Source organism: Panthera leo, chromosome D2, assembly GCF_018350215.1.
Source record: "Panthera leo isolate Ple1 chromosome D2, P.leo_Ple1_pat1.1, whole genome shotgun sequence".
Lineage (NCBI taxonomy): Eukaryota > Metazoa > Chordata > Mammalia > Carnivora > Felidae > Panthera > Panthera leo.
Genome location: NC_056689.1, coordinates 13,450,778 through 13,473,247, shown reverse-complemented (window position 1 = coordinate 13,473,247; position 22,470 = coordinate 13,450,778). Strand labels below are relative to the sequence as shown.

Sequence of the window (22,470 nt, the reverse complement as noted above, 5' to 3'; positions counted from 1 at the left end):
CACGGTATTGCACAGGTGATAAAACCCGACGGCTCAGGGTACTGAAGAAATATGCCAAACGGGCATCATATTGTGTTAAGTATCAAGGCCAAGTTTCAAACCCATCAATCCTGTCGTACTCCAAAGCCCCTGATTTTTCAGTTCTGTCCTGCAATCTACAATTAGCCCAACAAAATGCTCGTTTCTGTGGGCAGAGCTCTCTGTGACCCAGTAATCATCTGAGGATAGCCGTGTTTGTCACAGCTCTTGGTGGCACATAGGCTAAGCGAAAACTACTCAGTAAATGAACAAACTGCCCCACTACCGAGAAGCCGAAATGGAATGGAATCACGGCTGGGCCCAGGGCTCAGGCAATGCTTTGAAGGGCCTACTTATTTCTAGGCCCTGCTCTGCTTTTATTATGTGGTGTCATTTTTAGACAGGCTTCCCCGCAGGCTGGAAAACAGCTGCACTGACTTCACATTCTCACTGAGTCGCCCAGAGGAAAGAAGCTCCAGGAAAAGTCTTGGGTTGGGTCACATGGAGCCAGTTTGGTCAATGTACTCATCCCTTAACCACTCACTGAGTTTGGAGGTTAGAATATGCTGAGTGGCCAAGTCTGGACACTAAAACCACCCTTGAACCTGGAAGAGGTCACACACCCCGTTGATAGAAAAATGGGGCACAGACACAGAGCAAGACAAACAGCTGAGGACGAACCAACGGCCCTGAAGAAAACTGCCAGGTGGAACCTTGGACAGGCGGCCAGCCCTGCCAGCTCCCCGGCCTCTTCCTCACTCCTCCCCCATCCCTGGTACCACACCCCCCCTCACTGCCCCATCTCCCCCAGCTCCTACCTGCCCTTCTCTGACAAGCTGCCTCCCGCCTCCCCGGTTGGAGAGAAGGGACCCCTCCTTTGCATTCCCGCTGTGTCCTGAGCTAGCCATGACCCCAGCCCTTCTCCCGGTGAGCCATCACCAGTTTGCCTGTCTGTCTTCCCCATGAGAATGAGTTTCTTGAAGGTGAGACCATGTCCCAGAGTCCAGCAAAGTTCCTGGCACATACTAGGTGCTCAATACACGAGTGTAAGAGAAAAGAGGCCTTTGGAAAGATGGAAGAAATCAATATGGCGAAGTCCATTGCTTATTCTATGATGAATTATAGAAAAATGAGTACGAACTTGAATTTTAAAATAGGGTTCTTCAGGGCCACCTGAAGGGTGGCTCAGTCAGTTAAGTGTCTGACTTCGGCTCAGGCCATAATCTCCCGGTTCGTGAGTTCGAGCCCAGCATGGGGCTCTGCACTGCGGAGCCTGCTGGGGAGTCTCTCTCTCTCTCCCTCTCTCTCTGCCCCTGCACCATGCTCGCTCTCTCTCTCTCTCTCTCGCTCTCGGTCTCTCAAAATAAATAAATAAACAGAAATAAATAATAAATAAATAAAGTTTTAAAAAATAGGGTTCTTCAGTAGAGATCTTCTTATAATCATCAACACAAAAGAAAGCCTATTCTTTCTCTGTGAGAAAATCAATGTCTGTTGTTTAAGTACCACTCCCCCACCCCACCATCTGTGGTGCTTTGCTGTGGCCTCCCAAGCAGACTAACATGCATGTGCTGAGACAAGGATAAGGTTATGATACCTGGGATCAATGGCAACAGAAGAGTTCTCCTCTGGCTCCAAATGCCCAGCCAGCTGTCTTAGCACGGGCTGCCTTAACAAAAATACCACATACGGTGTGGCTTCAATAACAGACATTTCTATCTCCCAGTTCTGGAGGTTAGAAGTCCAAGATCAAGGTGTCAGCATAGTCAGGTTCCAGTGAGGTCTCTTCCTCGCTGGTAGACAGGACCTTCTCTCTGCGTCTTTACATGGCAGAGAAGGGGGAGATCATCACCCTCGTGTCGTTTCTTGTTAGGACACTAATCCCATCATGGGGGCTTCTAGTTACCTCTCAAAAGCCCCGCCTTCGAATACCATCACGTCAGGGGTTAAGATTTCAATATATGAATTTGGGGAGACACACACATGCAGTTCAAAGCACACACTGACCTCTAAGGTTTGAAGTTCCTTTAAAGGAAACCAGCTGTTCATTCCATGCTTAAACATAAGGCCCAAACGCGAATGCAGGTACTGATGGTCTCTGAATATCAAGGAGCAAAACCAAACGCCCTGGGGGAGCTTACCTGTGAAGAGAAGCCTGCGGAAGGAAGAAAGGCATGAGGCCTGGTTGGAGGGCAGCACCACGGGGAGCTCCGAAGGACAGGACAGTGTGCCTCCAGCCCACTATCCCAAAGAGGACCCGGTGACAAGGAATCAGGAGAGACACAGCTCCTTCTTGCCCCAGGCACAAGAAGTGTCTGCTCCGGGCCAGGCCCTGAGTGTGGAGAGCAGAACCCATCTGAGGTTCTCGGCTTCTTGGGGGGGACTTGCTGTCATCACGGGAGCAGAAACAGTGAGAAGGGCGCCTCCATGCTAACCAAGAAGCACGAAAACAGCTTCAGAAGCTCTGGAGACCCCAGAGCTTCCCTGAGCATGACGGGGGTGGCAGTCACCGACACCACACGCCCCTGGTATTGTTAGGAAAACACTGGTAAACGCAGAAGGAAATTCTCACCCTTGTGGGGCTCAGTGGGCCTTTCTCAGAAAGAAGCAGAGGGATGTACCATGGCCATGTGAAAGCCAAGTCAGTGGCCAGTCTACTAGGCTTGAGGTCCAGAGGATGACATCCATGAGGCTTCTGGAAGTATGGAATGTGGGCACAAGGCTCATGAGAACGCTGCTCCAACCCTACCATTTCATGGATGGGGAAACTGGGGTCCCCAAGGGGAAGCAAGATCCCCAAGGGCACACTGAAAACCAGCTTCAGCAGGGATGACAAACTTATTGGGCACCACCGGGCATCTCTATGGGACACAGGCCCACTCCAGCCTGAATCCGCTGCCCTTGTACCAAGGTCCGCATCTGCCCCTCCCTTGGCCACCTCACTCTCTCTCTGCCCTGCAGCCTCCATGACCTTTATCAGCTTCCTCCTGTCATCTTTAACCCCTGCAACCTCAGGGCCTTTGCATACACTGGGCTTCCCTGTCCTCTTAGCTAGGTGAATACCCTCATGAAATCAGCATGTGTAGTGTGAGATGGCATGCATAGTAGAGGGTGCTCCTGCAGAAACTTAAGCATCTTCCCATAGGGTCTGGTGCTGCTAACCTCCTTACAAGGCCCCACAATGAGTCTCAACCTTGTTGCACATCGGAATTGCCACATACCCAGAGATGCTCCTAGAAGTGTTCTTGGGTGTGGCCTAGGCCACGGGTTTTTCAAAGCTTCCCAAGTGAGTCTTATGATCTGTCCAGGTTGAGGATCGCTGCCCTAAACACAGTCTGAGGATTGACAGTGAGCTGATTTATAGATACTTCTTACTAAGTTTTCCTGTGTACTGAATGAAGCACTATATGGCCTGTTTCACTGAAGTCCCATCAAGACTCTAAAAGATGAGGGTAATTATCTCCATTTTGCAGGCGAGGAGAATCGTCCTCAAAAAGGGGAAAGAGCTCTTCCAGAGTCACACAGCCCACGGGGGCAGAGCCAGAACAGCCCCTGCCAGAAAGCCCACGTTCCAAATTATTCTAAACCATTTTAGCCCTCCCAGGGTTTTGGTTAGATGCATAGGGAATGCCACACTTCACAGCCATCTCAGATATAAAGTACAGATGTGCCACCACGAAGGAGCCAATGAGAAAAAGAACCTGAAGTATAGGAACACATGTTTTGTTTTTTTTATGTCAGGCCCTGCAAATATCACAAATAACTCATATAAGTGTGTCCTTGCATCACTGTAAACAAACTATAAAATGCCTTATAAACATACCAGAGTTATGACTATACAGAAATCGAATTCAGCAATGAACTTCCCGAGGGATGCATTGCTTAAGTGACTGCCTCTGCCAGTTTTATAAGAAAATCTGGTTCAAGTTCATATGTAGAAGCTACCTGAAATCTGTAAAAGATAGGTGGGCAGCTGGTCCTCATCAACCCCTGAGGATTTCACTCAGGCATTTGTTGTGAATTGTCTTTTTAATTTACTCTTCATGGCCTGATTAAACATAAAGAGACTTTAAATTATTTATCTAATCACATCTTACATTTATATAGTGCTTTACATTTTTGACGTATTCCACATAGCTTAGTTCAGTTGTATATCAGGTATTAAATATGGGTTAAATTTTTACAGAGAATATATTGACTTCTTGAAACACTTTGTATTTCATTATCACTTCCAAACAGTTTTAAAGAAGACAAATTGAATAAACGTATATAAATGGAAAGTCCCACAAGGAAAACAGCACATATCCATGAAGTTACCTTTTACGAGATCAGCAAAGAAGTGAGCATGATTGGGAACCCAAAACATGTTTCCATTTGGACTTTCATTACCAGCAAGATGGTGGACTGATAAGCTGGCCAACCCAATTGCTGAAAGCAACACAAAATATTGAATAAAATATTTTTTAACTAATAATAATTTTTTAAAGATTTTATTTTTATTATTATTTTTTTTTAAATTATTTTTAATGTTTTATTTTTGAGACAGAGAGAGACAGCGTGAGCAGGGGACGGGCAGAGAAAGAGCGAGACACAGAATCCGAAGCAGGCTCCAGGCTCTGAGCTGTCAGCACAGAGCCCGATGCGGGGCTCGAACTCACAAACCGCGAGATCATGACCTGAGCTGAAGTCGGACGCTCAACCGACTGAGCCACCCAGGCGCCCCGTTTATTTTTATTATTTTTAAGTAATCTCTCTACCCAACATGGGGCTCAAACTTAAAACACTGAGATCAAGGCTCACATGCTCTACTGGCTGAGCTAGCCAGGTGCCCCAACTAATAATAATTTTTGAAAAGAATCAAGAAAGTAAAGAACACTTAGAGGCAACACTTAAAGGCTAAAGTCAAGAACTAAAGAGTTCTAAGTAAAATTACCCACCTAGAGAACACCAAAGCCAGCTCCCACCTTGAGCTGGCTCAGTAACTTGAGCTCTTGTCATCTAGGTCTGTCTAGAGAAGTACATAAAACAGGAAACAAGGTACAAAGTCTAATAAGAAGCATCCACAGGGGGCGCCTGGGTGGCTCAGTTGGTTAAGCATGTGACTTTGGCTCAGGTCATGATCTCACGGTTCATAGGCTCACGCCCCGCATCCAGCTCTGTGCTCACAGCTCAGAGCCTGAAGCCTGCTTCAGGTTCTGGGTCTCCCTCTCTCTCTGCCCCTCCCCTGCTCACTTTCTGTCTCTCTGTCTCTCAAAAGTAAATAAATGTTTAAAAATTTTTTAAACATATAACTAGTCTACAGGATTTAAAAGTTGAATTTAAAAATTAAATAAACAGATTTGTTGTAAAAAAAATAAATAAAACAAATAAAACAGCCAGAGAAAAGTGACACATTGACAAAAGAGGAACAACCACTGAAATTCCATAGATTTTTCATCATAAAGCATGGTAGCCAGAAGGAAGTGGCACAATAGTTTCTGATGTAGAAGAAAAGAGAACTGTCAATCTAGAATTCTATACCCAGCAAAAGTATCCTTCAGAAAGGGAGATGAATCAAGTGGCATTCCCAATTGAAGGAAAACAAAGATTCATCAATAGCAGACCTACTGGAAAAGTATTGCTAAAGAAAGTTCTTCAGACATAAAAGAAATGGTACCTAAGGGAAACTCAAAGCATCCAAAATGAAGGAAAGAATGAAGTGTCTGGCTGGCTCAGCCTAGAGAGCATGTAATCTTGATCTTGGGGTTGTGAGTTTGAGCCCCACATTGGATGTAGATACTATTTAAAAATAAAAAATTAAAAAAACACATTTTTTTAATGAAGGGAGGGCAGGGCACCTGGGTGTCTCAGTCAGTTGAGTGTCTGACTCTTTGATTTTGGCTAAGTTCATGATCTCAGAGTTCATGAGACCAAGCCGCACATCAGTCTCTGTGCTGACAGCACAGAGCCTGCTTGGGATTCTCTGTCTCTCCCTCTCTCTGCCCCTTCCCTACTTGGGCACACATGCATGCACTCTCTCTCTTTCTCTCAAAATAAATACATAAACATCAAAAAAATCTTTAAAAAAATGAAGGAAGGGCAACAGAAATGATAAATATCTGGGTAAATATACTAAACTGGTTTTCTCTTCTGGAGCTCTTTAAAACATGATGATGGCTGAAAAAAAATTATAATATTTTCTGATGAGCTTTTCAATATACATAGATAGAGCATATCAGACAAAAATAACATAAAGAGGGAGGTAAGGGGACCTACACAGTGAAGGGAAGATACAGTAAAGATAGAAAACTAAACTGATGAAACAGAAAACCAGCAAAAAGAAACAAGAAAGGAATGTTTAAAGTTATGTTTTTAATAAGTCTGAAGAGAATAATCAAGAGACATCTCTAAGGAGAATGATCAAAACGGAGAAGTCCAAATGTAAGCTATTACAAATGAGGGCGCCTGGGTGGCTCAGTCGGTTAAGCGTCCGACTTCAGCTCAGGTCATGATCTCATATGGGGGGGTTCCAGCTCAGGCGGGGCTCTGTGCTGACAGCTCAGAGCCTGGAGCCTGCTTCAGATTCTGTGTCTCCCTCTCTGTCTGCCCTCCCCAACTCGTGCTCTGTCTCTGTCTCTTAAAAATGAATAAATGTTAGGGGCACCTGGGTGGCTCAGTCGGTTAAGCGGCCGACTTCGGCTCAGGTCATGATCTCACGGTCCGTGAGTTCGAGCCCCACGTCGGGCTCTGTGCTGACAGCTCAGAGCCTGGAACCTGTTTCAGATTCTGTGTCTCCCTCTCTCTGACCCTCCCCTGTTCATGCTCTGTCTCTCTCTGTCTCAAAAATAAATAAAGGTTAAAAAAAAATGAATAAATGTTAAAAAAAATTTTTTTTAATATTACAAATGAGAAGGGAGAGAGAACTACCAATACTGAAGAGATTAAAAGGCTATGGGAATACTTCCACAACATTATGCCACTAAGTTTAAAATTTAGATAAAATTGATACATACCTAGAAAAAAAATAATTATGAAAACCATGACCAAAGAGATAAAAATGTGAATAAAATTGGAGCAGCAATGAAGATATTCTAACGAAAAGAACCCAATTTGCCTGCTACTGTTTACTTTTCAGAATGCTCAATATATCCGTATTCTGCTCATGCATTCAGTGGGACCTATGGTACGGCATGCCAACAGTTTACAAAAGAGTTCTACCACTAAACTTAAGGAAAAGAAACTAAGAAAATTCTTCCAAGAAATAGAACAAAAGAGACAACTCCACAACTCCACAATGATCAGGCTAGTATAATTTTGACGCCAACATCTAAACAAGGACAATATGGGAAATTAAAACTATTAAGCCCATTTAATTAATGAATAAAGATGCAAAAAATCCTAAACAAATATTAGCAAACCAAATCCAGCAGCACATAAAAAAAAACAAAAAAAAAAACAAAAAAAAAAAAAACCATAACATACCACGACAAATTGAATTGGATTCCAGGAATTCAAAAATAGTTTAATATTTTTAAAGCCACTGATATTGTTTACTGCATTAAAGGTTAGTGGAGATTTCAGCTCAGATGATGATCCCGGTGTTGTGGGACCATGCCCCCTGTCGGGCTCGACGCTAAGCATGGAGCCTGCTTAAGATTCTCTGTCTCTGTCTCCCTCTGCCCCACTTCCCCCACTCACACACTCTCTCTCTCTTTAAAAAAAAAAATAAATGAACCTTAACCAGATAAAAGAAATGTATTCAACCTTCCCAACGTAAAAGCAACAGAGAGAAAAACCACCCTACAGAATGGGGAGAAAATATTTGTAAATCATGTATCTGATAAGGGGTTAATATCCAGACTATATAAATAACTCCTACAACTCAACAATTTAAAAAATTTAAAAACCAATTAAAAATGGGCCAAAGATTCTAACAGACATTTCTTTAAATAAGCTATATAAATGGCCAAAAAGCACATGAAAAGATGCACATCATCACTCATCATTAGGGAAACGCAAATCAAAACCACAGTGAGGTACCATCTCACCCCCATCAGGATGGCTACTATCAAAAAACAGAAAAAAACAAGTGTTGGTAAGGATACGGAGAAATGGAACCCCTTGTGCACTTTGATGGGAGGTAACATGGTGCGGCCACTGGGGAAAATAATATAATACCTCCTCAAAAATGTATAGGTTACCATATATGGTAACTATAGAATTACCATATGACCCAGCAATTCCACTTCTGGGTACCTACTCAAAAAAATTGAAAGCAAGGTCTCCAGGTGATATTTACATACCCGTGTTCACAGCAGCATTGTTCGCAATAGCCAAAAGGTGGAAACAACCCAAGTGGCCGTCAGCAGATGAATGGGTAAGCAAAACGCGGTAGATACATACACTGGAATATACAGCTCTAAAAAAGGAAGGAAATCCAGAAACATGCTACAACATGAATGAATCTTGAAAATACGTTGCTAAGTGAAATAAGCCAATCACCAAAAGGCAGATGCTGTATTCTTCTACTTATACGAGGTACCTTGAGGAGTCGAATTCATACAGAGAAAGTCAAGTGGTGGTTGCTAGGAGCCCAGGGGAGGGGAGAATGGGGATTTGTTTTTTAATAGGTATAAAGTTTTAGTGTTGCAAGATGACAAGAGTTCTGGAGATTGGCTACACAACAATATCAACTGGACACTTAAAAGTGGTAAAGGGGCGCCTGGGTGGCTCAGTCGGTGAAGCGTCCAACTTCAGCTCAGGTCACGATCTCACGGTCCGTGAGTTCGAGCCCCGCGTCGGGCTCTGCACTGACAGCTCAGAGCCTGGAGCCTATTTCGGATTCTGTGTCTCCCTCCCTTTCTGCCCTCCCCCACTCATGCTCTGTCTCTCTCTCTCTCTCCCTCTCAAAAATAAACATTAAAAAAAAAGAAAAGAAAAGGAAGAAAGGCAGGAATCTAATGAGTTAAATTTTTAACTCAGGAGAAAAGATTAAGAAAAAAAAAATAACCTAAGAAATCAAAAGAAAAAATAATAAAGAGGAGAAATCAACGACATTTTAAAAGCTGATAGTTGGGTCTTATAAAGACTAGTAAAAATTGCCAAACTTGGGACAAGTTTGATAAAGAAAAAAGAAGACTACAAATAAAATTTATTAAGAATGGAGAGTAATTACATTACCAGTATTTGGAGGCAGAAGGATGGACAGGCAGAGCTCAGAGGATTTTTAGGGCAGTGAAAATGCTCTGTGTGGTACTATAACGGTGGATACATGTCATTACACATTTGTCAAAACCCATAGAACGTATAGCACCAAGAGTGAACCCTGATGTAAACTACAGACTTGGGGTGAACATTGTATCAGCGTAGGTTCATCGATTGTAACAAAGGTACCACTGTGGTAGGGAACGCTGATAATGGCAGAAGCTGGGCATGTGTGGGGACAGCACGTGTACAGGAATGCTCTGCTCAATTTTGCTGCCCTAAAGAATAAAGTGTATTAATTGTTAAGGGACTTAAGCATAACGTAGAGAAAAAAGGTTAGTAAGAAGATAATGTAAAAAAATAAATGCCGGCAACTTTGTAAATGAATGCATTCCACATTTACCAAAAGTAAAGAAAAAAGAGGAAGGAAAGAAAAGAGAAGAGAGAGAAGAGAAGAAGGGAAGGGGAGGGAAGGGAAGAGAAGGGAAGCACTAATAGTCTAACAACCGCAAATGAAACTGAATTCAGCAGGCAAAATTCTTCTCACAATGAAAACACTAGGTCCAGGCGGTTTTACCAGCAAGTTCTACCAAAGCTTTAACTTGTGCTACCAAACAACCAATACTATTCCAGAACATAAAGAAGAAACATTCCCACTTGCTTTTATGAAGCTATTATACCCTTGATTGTAAAACTCAGCAAGAATATTACAAGAAAAGAGAGTTACGGGCTGCATCAGTCAAAGTCCCTGCAGGAAATAAGATAATTTGGGGAGGATTTGTTTACAACTTGTGGATGAAGGGGAATAACAAAGGATCTTACACCTGGGATAGGAACTAGGGAAGGGAGAAGCTACCAGAACCCAAAAGGATAGAGCAGGCACTTTGGGAAGACCGGTGACCTTCCATTAAAGGATACAACCAGCCTGGGGTGACCTCACTCTCCTCCCTCCCTCCAGCCTCCTGCCAGGGTTCCTACTGGCCCAGCCCAACTGTGAACCAGGTAATTCATTGAAGAAATTCATAACTGTCATACCAGGTGGGGCAAGGGGAGACCACATCTGGGAGGGCAAATGGGAAATCTCCAAATCACAGCCCCGGATTGATCGTGAATATACATTTAAAATCTTTTTTTAAAAATTAGCAAATTAGGGGCACCTGGATGGCTCAGTTGGTTAAGTGTCTAACCCTAGACTTTGGCTCAGGTCATGATCTCGAGGTTCATGAGTTCAAGCCCCAAAATAGGACTCCATGCTGCAGTGTGGAGTCTGCTTGGGATTCTCTCTCTCTCTCTCTCTCTCTCTCTCTCTCTCTCTCTACCCCTCTCTCTCTTTCTCTCCCTCTCAAAGTAAATTAACTTTTGAGAAAGAGACAGAGCGTGAACAGGGGAGGGACAGAGAGAGAGGGAGACAGAATCTGAAGCAGGCTCCAGGCTCTGAGCTGTCAGCACAGAGCCTGAGTGAGGGCTCGAAATCACGAACCATGAGATCATGATCTAAGCCAAAGGTGGATGCTCAACCGACTGAGCCACTTAGGCACCCCCCCCCCAAAAAATTGGCAAATTAAACCTAACAATGTATGGGGGTGCCTGGGTGGCTCAGTCAGTTAAGCATCCAGCTCTTGGTGTTGGCTCAGGTCATGATATCAGGGTTTCGTGGGTTTGAATCCCGCATTGGGAGCACAGAGCCTGCTTGGGATTCTTTCTCTCTCCCTCTCCCTCTGCCCCTCCCCAACTTGCGCTATCTTTGTTTCTCAAAAAATAAGTAAATAAACTTAAAAAAAAAATCTAACAAGGTATGAAAATGCTAACACAGAATCCAAGATGGATTTCAATTAAAAATACAAGTTTGATTTAACTTTGGAAAACAAGTTAAGTTTTCTGACTCGGTTTTGGCTCAGATCATGATCTCGAGGTTTGTGGGACTGAGTCCCACGTCAGGCTCTTCGCTGACAGCACGGAGCCTGCTTGGGACTCTCTCTCTCCCTCTCTCTCTGCCCCTCCCCAGCTCACTGTGTGTATACACACACTCTCTCTCTCTTTCTCTCAAGATAGATAAACATTTTTTTTTAAATCAGTCGCCTTTTAGTACACCAGCAACAAAAACAAACTGTAGGTTTTCAAACTACTGAAAGCACAGAAAAACAAAATGCTCAGAAGTACAAAATCACAAAAGATGTACATTCCTTTATAGAAGAAAATGATAAGCTTTTCTTGAAAGATCTTAAAGAACCAGCAAACGAAGAGAGATCCCATGTTCTTGGACTGGACGACAAAACTGCAAAGCTGTCGATTTTCCCCGAGTTGGGGCGCAGAGACCGAGCAGGGGTTCCAAGTGACCGCAAAGGCTCCAGATGATTCCCAAGGTCACAACAACTGTGGGGAGAGGGGCTCAGCAGGGAACCTCCGAAAAACCCAAGAGACGCGACCGTGAGCCAAGAGTCGGCTTTCACCTTTTTTTAAGGTGCCAACTTTTAGGTGATTTTTAAGGTACTTTTTGTTTTAGGTGCCACATGTTTTTCTAGTCTTTTGTTTTCCCTTTTCTCTGAGTCTCTTTCTACGTTTAGCCTTTTGCATGCGTATCCTGTCTTAAGCTTGCAAATTGTGCAGGGCTAGTCCAAGACTGCTCTAAAATCAGGGGTGGTGAGGGGCAAGAGGGCAGAAGTAAAGGAAGAAAATCGTCCATATACCAGGTGTATTCGTTTGCTAAGGCAGCAATAACAAAGCACCACACACTGGGGGACTGAGACAACAGAAATTTACTTTCTCACTGTTCTGGAGGCTGGAAGTCTGAGATCAAGGGGTCACGACTCACCTTACTTCTGATTCTCAGGGGCCATAATGCTGTTGGCTTGGATGGGGATCTGCTCTGAGTTAAGTACATCCCTCTTATTCTGATAACCCTGGAGGGAAACTGAGGAAGATCTGGGGACAGCTTCACTGCCAGGTTTTCTCCAATGTGATCAGCTTGAAACCTGGTATCTTAGCTAACCAGGGCAAAGTACAAAAGCACCGAAGATCAGGAGGCTGAAACCACAGAAATTTGTTTTCTCACAGCTCTGGAGGCTGGAGGTCTGAGATCAAGACGTTAGCAGGGTCGGCTCCTTCTGAAGCCCCTCTCTCCTTGGCTTGTAGATAACCATCTTCCCCTCCACCACCACCACCCGTGTCCTCACATGGTCTTCTCTCTGTGTGTCTTCTCTCTTCCCTCTCTGATCACCTCTTATTTTTTTTAATGATTATTTATTTTTGAGAGAGAGAGAGACAGAGAGAAACAGAGCGTGACTGGGGGAGGAGCAGAGAGAGAGGGAGACACAGAATCCGAAGCAGGCTCCGGGCTCTGAGCTGTCAGCCCAGAGCCCGACGCGGGGCTCGAACTCACAAACTGTGAGATCATGACCTGAGCCGAAGTCAGATGCTTAACCGACTGAGCCACCCAGGAGTCCTGTGATTGCCTCTTCTTATAAGGACACCAGCCATGATGGATTAGGGCCCACTCTAATGACCTTGTTTTAACTTCATTACTGCTTTAAAGATTCTGTCTTCAAAATAGCCACATTCTGAGGAACTGGGGGCTAGAGTCTCAGCATAGGCATTTGGGGGGCACAGTTGAGCCCCTAACAGAAGGTACTGGGGACTTGACATGCATGATTTCAAGTAATTCTGCCCCCCCCCCCCCCCCCCCCGCAACAACACTGCAAGGCAAATATTTCTATCCCCATTTATTTACAATGAAATCGAGTCCCAAGAAGATTCAGTAACCTGGCCAAGGACACACAACTAACAAATGGCAGAGACATGAGTCAAACCAGGCCCCTTGCCCCGGAGCCTGTGCTCTTTCCACTGCACCACCTGCTGGGACCTGAGACGACAAGCATGAGGGGTGGGGAGCAAAGGGAAGAAGGTGGCATATCGAACAATGGCGCTAAGAATAATGCCCAAACTTGTCTTCTCACTAGTCTGCCCAAAGTCCTATGGTGGCTCCTTCTCCCCCCAGGTCAGACTTTGTATTCATTTTTTTTTTTTTTTTTTTTTTTTTTATTTTTGGGACAGAGAGAGACAGAGCATGAACGGGGGAGGGGCAGAGAGAGAGGGAGACACAGAATCGGAAACAGGCTCCAGGCTCCGAGCCATCAGCCCAGAGCCCGACGCGGGGCTCGAACTCACGGACCGCGAGATCGTGACCTGGCTGAAGTCGGACGCTTAACCGACTGCGCCACCCAGGCGCCCCTTGTATTCATTTTTAACTCGACTGCGACCATTGGCAGGAATTGGAGAATTGGAGAATCGGAGGGAGTGGAGAGATTCCCTCTTCCTATGAAGGAAAAGGTGTGTCTACAAGGAGCAAAGAAGGATGCTCACTCAGAGCCATGGACGGTCCTGCCCCTGACGCAGGGCTGGTGTGGGAAACAGCCCGGAGGCTTGAGCAGGACCATCAGAGGGAAGAAAAGAAGCCAGTGGAATTGCTCCATGAGTAGGAATGGGGCTGTGAGTAGGGAAGTATGGCCCCGCCCACTCCTTCCCATGGAGTCCATCCCAGCCCGGTCCAGAATGGCTGAGCTTAGATCAAGGGTTCCCAAGAGTTATGAGCTGAATCGTGTCCCCCCAAATTCATGTGTTCAGTCCCAATCCCCAGGACCTCAGAATGTGACTAGACCTGGAGATAGTCTTTATTTTTTTAATGTTTATTTTTGAGAGAGAGAGAGAGAGAGAGAAAGAGAGAGCAGGGGAGGGGCAGAGAGAGAGGGAGAGAATCCCAAGCAGACTCCAAGCTGTTGGCACAGAGCCCGACACAGGGCTCGAACCCACGAAGCATGCGATCATGACCTGAGCCTAAATCAAGAGTCAGAACCACCCAGGCACCCCAGGAGACAGAATCTTTAAAGAGGTGAGTGAGGTAAAACAAGGCCTTGTGGGTGGACCCTAATCCAATATGAGTGGGGTCCTTATGAGAAGAGATTAGGACACAGACGCACAGGGGCACGACCATGGGAAGACACATAGAGAACACGGCCATCTGCAAGGCGAGGAGAGAGGCCCAGGAGGAGCTGAGTCTGCCGCCACCCTGACCTCCAGAACCACGAGAAAATTAATTTCTGTGGCTTGAGCTGCCCCATCTGTGGTGTTCCGTGGCTGTCCTGGCAAACAAAGGCACCAGGTAACATATTTCAGGCTCATCACGCTAGAGGAAACCTGGCCGCGAGTCTGTTCCCAAATCTCCCCCAGTTTCCCCCAAAATTATACGGAGAAAAGAGATGTGCCCACTCAGAACAGACCCCCTGAGCCACCTCAGCCAACAACATGTTGGCCTCTGAGAATCAGGAATCAGGTGAGTTGGGAAAGATCATGAGAAGACTCGAATTTTCTATCAAGTTGTTGATGAGGGCGGTTGTGGTGGTAAAAGGAGAAAAGGGCATGGGATGTTTCAGTAAAGAAAAAAACCACAGGGTGCCTAGCTGGCTCAGTCTATAGAGCACGTGACTCTTGATCCCAGTGCTGTGGGTTCGAGCCCCATGTTGGGTGTAGAGATTACTTTTACAAAATAAAATAAAATCTTTAAAAAAAAAAAAAATCACGGCATGCTGACAGATCTCTGAGCAATCTCGGCCTTCGTGACTGAACAATAAAAATTGAACATTCTGAACAATAAAAATTGAACATTTTGAACAATAGCTTCACTGATATTTGTCAGTTTCTTCTTCTATAAACGGCAGTTTTCACAGGTAACTCTGTGAACAAATGGGTTTCGTGCTAACCAGCATACCCGAGTCTCTAGGAATTTAGCCCAGGTCTGATTTTTCATCCCCTAGTCTAGCAGCCACAAGACAGGCCACTTGTCTTCCCTGCTAAGGTGGAAGAAGAAGATAAAAGGATTTATTACCTGAACATTCCAGAACCTTCCAAACAAATCTGTTCCATCTTTCCCCCTAAAAGGTGGACCCACATTCTGAGAGCTGAGGAGTATATTTTCCTCCCAGACCAGCTTGTCCATCTTGGCTTAGGTCACACAGTGAACCCTTATCAAATACAATCTGCTAACCGACAGAATAGGAAATTTCTAGATCAGCACACCAGCTGCAAGTTGGAAACCCAAAGACTGAAGTGAGTCTGCATCATTTGTCACTAGAGCTCCACTGTCACGCTGCAGGCATCTGCTTCTCCGAGCCTCTCACTGGCAGACCTCTGACTGGATAAGGGCTGGGACACGGTCAGCACTTGGGGGAAGGGTGCAGAGGAGAATCACAGGCAGCACGGTGCACCGTGATGTGAACTCACAGAGGGAGCCCCATGCTCTCCACAGATGGAGGCATCTGAGGCCAGGGTGCCACATGTGGGCCAGATTCTGGCCCCCTGGGCCTTTCCACGGGAAACCTACGCAGGCCACAGTGTGCATGAGCGACCTTGAAGGGCACAGCCCTGGGGCAGCATCAACAGCTATTAATTCCATTGCAAGGGTAACGGAATGTTGAAAAGTGACACTCCGGGTACCACGCTGCTTCCGCGGTGAAATTCCAAAGCAAGAAGAGGTGTTCACAGGAGACGGTCAAGATCCGCAGTCTTGAATCCTCCTGCTGCCAAAAAGCATAAAAAAAAATCAGCTTGTTGAGGGACAGGACTTTTAAGAAAAGAGTTTCTGACAGAAGTATCTTTGAAGAAAGCTGTGCTCCTTGAAGGTCAGGAGGGGGCCTACCCACTCACCCCAAATATGTGGGGGGGTTTCCAGGAAGCTACATAGAGAGCTTACCACGTGACTGCCTCCAGCTGAGGGCAGAAAAGGCTGGAGCCCTTTCCCAGCCCGGAAATCCAGAGGAAGAAGGTCAGAATGCAGGGGGCCAAATAAAGGCCCCACAGATGTCAGGCCTTGTCCCTGGAACCCATAGATGTGATCTTATTTGGACAAAGAGTCTTTGCAGATATGATTAGATGAAGGCCCCTGAGATGGAGAAGTGACCCTAGATCATCCAGATGAGCCATGAAGTCAAGTACATGTATCTTTAAAAGAAGGAGGCCCAGGCAGCTTTAAGCACACGCGGAGAGAAGGCAATGTGAGCAGCGAGGCAGAGACGACCCATGGGGCCCGTGGGCCTTGGAACGCCAGCAGCCCCCACCAAGCGGGAAGAGGCGAAGAGCACGTCGTCCCTGCGAGCCTCCAGGGGGAGCTCGGCCTTCCTGACACTCGATTTCAGCCCCCGTAAAACTGACTGCAGACGTGTGTCCTCAGGACTGGGAGAGAGTCCATTTCTTTTCTTTTAAGCCATCAAGTTTGTGGTGACTCATTTCAGCAACCACAGGGAACCAACACGCAGGTGGCTCCTGCTTGGGTGGAGGGACCAGCAGCGAGCCCTTGGGTTGGGGTCACCTCCATTCCAGAGATTGTCAGGGCAGGTGCTGTGCGAAGCAGGTGAGAGCCAGATTGGGGGGGGGGGGCCACTCGGGGAGGGAGCCACGCGGGGCCTGACCAACGGGACTGTCTGGAGGGCCAGAGACCCCAGCAGCAAGGAGCTGGCGGTAAACCCCAGGGATGGAGGAGAAAGTCACAAGTGACCACCCAGAAGAGGGAGACCTCCACCTGGCTGAGGAGGCCGGGCCCTTAGAACAGCCTCAACGGGAGAAAAGTCAGCTCAGAGCCCCCACCCGCCCCCCCACCACTCCGCCACTCAAGAGCTGCCTTCTCTTGTCCACTCCTTCCCCCACCCAGCTCCCACCTTGGGTGGGCACGGAGGGGGGGACAGAAGGAGAGGGGGGCACGAGTCCAGCAGCGAAGCCCCCTTTCCCACGCAGCCTTCCAGCCCTAAACAAGCAAAGCTGGAGCAGAGAGAATGAGATGTCAAAGTTTACAGTTTTGACTAATATCTTGGCCTGGACATTCAAATTCCAAATCGAGACTGTTTTCCATTTCGAGCGACCTTAGGACAGACTATTTCCTAAGAGGAGCAGAGAAGTCAGCGCCTGCCAGCGTTTTCATCCAGGGCCAGGGAACATTCATCCCGCTGAATACACTTTAAAGGGGAAGGAGAAAGCAAAAAGCAAAGCTGCATTCCAGTGACCCCGCAGGCCCTGTTTGTTCAGCAGACGAGTTAGTGGCAAAGGCTGGTGAAAACATCTCAGTGGAACTGAGAATAGCTGAGTTCCCGTGAAAGGAAAAAATGCAAATTTGTTTTCGGTATCACTTTTAAGCTTCCTGAGCGGAGCCCTTGGCCTGGACTGACTCTCATTGACGTCAGCCCGAGGTCGCCATATCGGAGCAGCTGTTTGCTTGTTCCCTCACCCTCGGCCCCTGGTGCAGAAAACACACTGCTTTTGTTTCACGGGAGATTAAAAACATTTGCTGCTGCGTCCATAATTCACGACCCCTGCTATCACCGGGACCAGGAATGCTGAACGAGAAACACCCAGCACCCCTGCCCCGCCCCTCAAAAGCAGGGAGGGTGGGAAACCCGTGGAGAGATGCCAGGGACAGGATTATGCATCAGCCGGGACCCAGCCCAGACCCCGGTCACTGCCTCCCTTCCCATGGTCCTGGAACAAGAGAGAATGGATCGATAGCACACGTCCGGGGCTCTTATGAACCATTCAAAACATGGCCACGTGCGTGAAGCCGTGTGTCCTCCGACATCCTGTGAGGGAGTCGGGCCACAGGTGGCACAGCCCAGGCTGAACGCCCCTTGCCTCCGGTCGGTCTCATGGCAAAGCAGCAGCGAACCAAGATGAGGAAACAAGATGACCGGCTCCCTGCCTCCTCCCAGGGTTGTCTCAGGGCTGCTGCTGACGGCAGCAATGCTGGCCATGGTGCGGCCCTCCCTGGACCTGCGGCCAAACCCTGATGCTACCTGGGACCTTCCGGTTCCTCCAGGCATCCCGGGCGAGCCTCCGGCAGGCAAAGCCCAACTGAGACGGCTCCTTCAGAACAGCTGGTTCTCTTCCAGAAATCCTGATCACTTGTCAAGCTGGTCGATAATTCCATCCCCTACCACAGGGCTGCTCAGATACATCCCTTAGGTAACTGTTGTTTGGAACCTCCCTCAAAATGCAAGGCAACAGAAGCCAGTGGATTCTTTACACGGTTCGTTCGTTCAGTCCCAGGATAGAACCATCTTCCCTGACTCGGCCAGTCGTTTGGATGTGAGGGGGGTGGAAACGGGGGCCGGGGAGGGCTGGTGTGCACCGTCCCACCCCTCGGTGGTCTCCAGATCCCCTCAGTAGGGGCCTGGGCGACGGTGGCTGTGCCTCGGAGGTAACCCCCACTCCACCACTCCTCTGAATTCAGAGCCTTCAGGGAGCAGGCTGGGCACCAGGGGACCTGCATGTGAATGCTCCTCGCTGTCGCTTGTCCCAGACATAGCGACAGCTGTCTGCTCCAAACTCCGGCTAATGCTGCGAATCTCCCGCTGCCACCTTCCATCCTGCCTCTCCCGGGGGGGGGGGGGGGGGGCCTTCCCTGAGCTTCCCACCCCAAGGCTGGCTGGGGCCCCTCCGCTGAGATCCCTGACCACGGCATGCTGCGGTGGGCCGGCAGCCACGAGAGGGTGGGGACGGCGCTCCACCTACACCCCGGCTCCCATCGCGGAAAATGCAACACGAAATGTGCCGACTGCCTACGGTCGGGATGTTGTTGTTGCTCCTGCCTCTGTTATTATTTATCAGTGAGTAATGATAGTTCAACACGCTTCCCTTTCTGGAGTCCGAGTAAGCCTGTAAGGGTGTGTGGACTCACATCACTGACTGCTCAGAACTGGGGGGATGTTTCTGGAGGAAGGCAGACGGTGGGGGGAAAAGGAGTCATCTTGCCTCTGATACTTTTAGCCCATCTCTTATTCACAGTTGTGAACTTTTACTTAACTATGGATGAAACAAGAACTTTTTTCAAAGGCTGACAAATGCATACCAGGTGACCAAAGCGAAGTCTGAGCGCAGAGCCAGAATGGGCCTGGGTTGTCAACTGCACACGGCCCACACAGAAGCAGAGGGATGGGGACACCAACAGAAAGGGACCGGGGGAGAGCTCGTCTCCCCGAATGGCTAAATGCTGTTGAAATAACATGAGCAGAACAGTAAGATGAGGTTCAGGGTTGGCACGGTAAAGACAAGGCGCCATCATTCTCCCAACAAACAGTTACTGAGTCACCGCCATGTGCCAGCTTCCAGAGTTGTAAATGGATGTGCTCGCTGTCCCCCAGGACCTCCCAGCCTCCAGGAGAGAGACACTGTCACACAAGGCTGAGCAAATGCTATAAAGCCAGGTCCTCGGGAGAAACCATGAGAGCCGAAAACGGATACTGCGTATAGCATGGTGATAACAGCTGAACTCCAACATCAGACAGACCCGGGCCAAATCCTGGGTCCAAACCTTACTAGCTCTGGGACTTTGGCCAAGTTACTTAACCTCTCTCAACCTGGGTGCGCCCCTTGAAAATGCGACTATCAGGGCTTGCCTCATAGGGTTGTTAGAAAAAGATTAAATAGAACATACAGCAGAGCGGCCAGCCTCGTCCGCGGCTCAAAGAAAATACTAGTCCGGTTGGCTCTTGTTCTCATTAACCGTCTGACAAAGAGCAGGTTCCACCGAGGAGGTAAGATTCGAGATGCATCCTGAAGGGATTTCACTTATAAAAAAAAGAGGTTGGGGATTTGGTGAAAAGGAAGCATCGTTTACAAAGATACAGACACATAAAGTTGCACAGCATGTTTGGAAACCAGCAAGGAGTTCAAAGTTGCTGGCCTGAGGGGCGCACGGGAGGGAGAGGCCAAATAAGCGGGTTTGATCCCTGCTAGGAAATTTGGACTTTATCCCGTGGGTGACTGGTCAAGTGATGATGGGTTTTGGAATCAAAGAAGTGAATTCTATCCCACCACACTTCGGGGCAGGCACGGGTTCCTCTTCGGTTATATGAGGACGGTAACATCCACCCCCGAGGGCTGCTGAATGGTTTACATCAAGGTTCAGAAAACTTTTTCTGTAAAGAGGCAGACAGTAAATATTTTAGGATCGGCAGACCACACAGTTTCTGCTGCAACTACTCAACCCTGCCATTGTTGCATGAACGCAGCCATTCACAATCCATACAGCAGTGAGTATGATAGAATTCCAATAAAACTTTATTTATAAACCAGGCACTGAGCAACATTTGGCTGCAGGCAGTAGAAAACAAAACTAAAATCCCTAGCACAGCGCCTTGGAGTTCCTGCTTTCTACCCCCTTCCTCCTTTCCACATGCCAACAGGGGACATTCTTCCTAGATCCTTATATCACGTCCAGTGGTTTCAAGGCATTGCTCAACGATTTGAAGATTACAGTGAGTTTCCCCTGATCTCAGCTCTAGAGACTGCGATGCATAAAGATATTTGTTCAACAGAGTGAGAACGGCTTTGCCAGGAGCACTGAGTGAGTAGTCAATCAGGCAGTCAGTCTGAAAGCACTCATTATGCATGCGGTGCTTTGCCCTGCAGTAGAGACGTGAGGGGCACCGAGGCCAGATCCTCACGAATAGAACGCCGTCTGGTGAGAAATTCCCACGTCCCTGTTGCCTGAGTTCCAGTCACAGTTTTACACAGTTTTAGTTGCGTGCAATTTCTTGAAAGTCACATTTTCCATTTCTTAATCTGTACAACGAAGAAATTCAACTAAGTGGCAGTGTGATTCTGTGTGCGCAACAGAGGCATTCTGGGAGTTGGGGAGGGCTTCCTGGAACCATCTTGAGGGAAGCCATGCCCACGGGCTGGCCTTCTGGGGTCAGGCTGGCATTCCTTGGGGGGGTGGGACGACATGAAACCTGGCAGGAGGGGACAACCAGCGACCAGTGCATGAACATCAGTGCCTGGAGGGAGGGGGCCGGGAGGGAGATGCAATAAAATGGCAGAAATGGGTGGGGCCGGTTCAGTGAAGACTCTGGGTATTTTTGCTGTATTAGAAGTAGACTTTCTGGCACATAGTGTAGATCAGGAGTCAAACACTCCATGCCTGCAGGGGCTGGAGAGGTAGAAGTGAATCAAGTGGGTAGGATGTGACCAGAGGGAGCCATGGGGATGGGGATGGGAATGGGGCACACTGGTGAGGGCATGCCCTGTCTTAGAGGGGTGCTAGAGCTGGGCTGCAGACGACTGCTTCCACGTGGTCTTAAGGGCCCAGCATGCAGATCTGGTTTTTTAAAGAATGTCAGAAATTTAGTACTCGCTTTGGCAACGCATACACTAAAACTGGAACGATCTAGAGAAGATTGGCCTGGCCCTGTGCAGTGATGATCTGCAAACTCACGAAGTGTTCCAGGTTTTTAAAGACCCCGAGTAGCCAGAGCAATTTTGAAAAAGAAAAGCAAAGCTGGAGGCATCACAATTCCAGACTTCAAGCTATATTACAAAGCTGTTGCAATCGAAACGGTATGGTACCGACACAAGATACATAGATCAATGGTACAGAATAGAGAACCCAGAAATAAACCCGCAGTTATGTGGCCAGTTAATCTCTGACAAAACAGGAAAGAATATCCAATGGGAAGGAGCCTCTCCAACAAATGGTGTCGGGGAACGCTGGACAGCTGCGTGCAACAGAATGAAGCTGGACCACTTGCTGACATCATACACACAAAAATAAAAGCAGTAATGTCTCTGACGTCAGCCAGAGCAACATTTTTCTAGGCGTGTCTCCTGAGGCAAGGGAAATAAAAGCACAAATAAACTATTGGGACTACATCAAAATGAAAAGCTTCTGCACAGCAAAGGAAGCCATCAGCACAACTAAAAAGCAACCTGCTGAATGAGAGATCTTCAAATGACATAACCGATAAAGGGTTAGTATCCAAAATATATAAAGAACGAATACAATTCAACACTCAGAAAACAAATAATCCAGTTAAATATGGGCAAGCAATGAATGGATATTTGTTCAAACAAGACATCAAGGTGGCCAACAGACGTGTGAAAAGATGCTCCACATCACTCATCATCAGGGAAATGCGTATCAAAACTACAATGAGGTATCAGCTCACACCTATCAGAATGGCTAAAATTAAACACACGCACGCACACACACACACACACACACACAAAACAAGTATTGGTGAAGATGTGGAGAGCCACTACGGGAAACAGTATGGAGCTTCCTCAAAAAGTTAAAAATGGAATTACCCTATGAACTAATAAACACTAATTCAAAGGGATACAGGCACCCCTAAGCTTATAGCAGCATTATTTACAATAGCCAAGTTACGGAAGGAGCCCAAAGTGTTCTTTCAATAGATGAGCAGATAAAGAAGATGTGGCATATATATATACAAC

General features: G+C 47.1%; 1 long non-coding RNA gene and 1 other non-coding gene across 2 annotated transcripts; one reads left to right on the top strand and one right to left on the bottom strand.

Moving 5' to 3' along the window:
- Positions 1–1,520: 1,520 nt before the first annotated feature.
- LOC122202296 lies at positions 1,521–4,429 on the bottom strand. Its single transcript, XR_006194581.1, has 3 exons — positions 4,336–4,429; positions 2,026–2,173; positions 1,521–1,838 (listed from the first exon to the last, which is right to left on the bottom strand). It is a non-coding gene; the product is annotated as an uncharacterized LOC122202296 (long non-coding RNA).
- Positions 4,430–21,367: 16,938 nt separating this feature from the next.
- On the top strand, positions 21,368–21,469 carry LOC122202893. Its single transcript, XR_006194947.1, has one exon. It is a non-coding gene; the product is annotated as a U6 spliceosomal RNA (small nuclear RNA).
- Positions 21,470–22,470: the final 1,001 nt, after the last annotated feature.